Below are 279 nucleotides of genomic sequence, written 5' to 3' on the forward strand. Positions count from 1 at the left end.
GAGTGTTCACAGCAGTATAATCATAAAAAAATCAAATACAAGTGAATTACCAAATCAAATTAAACAAAATTAGTCGCCAACTTAAATTTCAACTACATAAATTACTATTCCTATCGTGTGATAAGCAATTGCTTGTGATAAATCGAAGAAGTCGAATAAGTGTTTGCGATGTGAAGCTTCGAATCCTTCCGAACCCGTGCCCAAAAGGGTCACTTTATTTAAGAAGAGAGTTCGAAACGTGTTTGACAAGAGTTTTGATCGTGTCTGTCTACTTTCGAA

General features: G+C 34.8%; 1 protein-coding gene across 1 annotated transcript in view; it reads right to left on the bottom strand.

Annotated features, from left to right (window-relative positions):
• Positions 1 to 279, bottom strand: part of LOC119594792 (hemicentin-2-like) — a gene marked incomplete in the record, with an annotated part of 20,483 nt that overhangs the window by 14,875 nt on the left and 5,329 nt on the right.

The sequence above is a fragment of the Penaeus monodon genome, chromosome 34, assembly GCF_015228065.2.
Source record: "Penaeus monodon isolate SGIC_2016 chromosome 34, NSTDA_Pmon_1, whole genome shotgun sequence".
In the NCBI taxonomy this organism is placed as follows: Eukaryota; Metazoa; Arthropoda; class Malacostraca; order Decapoda; family Penaeidae; genus Penaeus; species Penaeus monodon.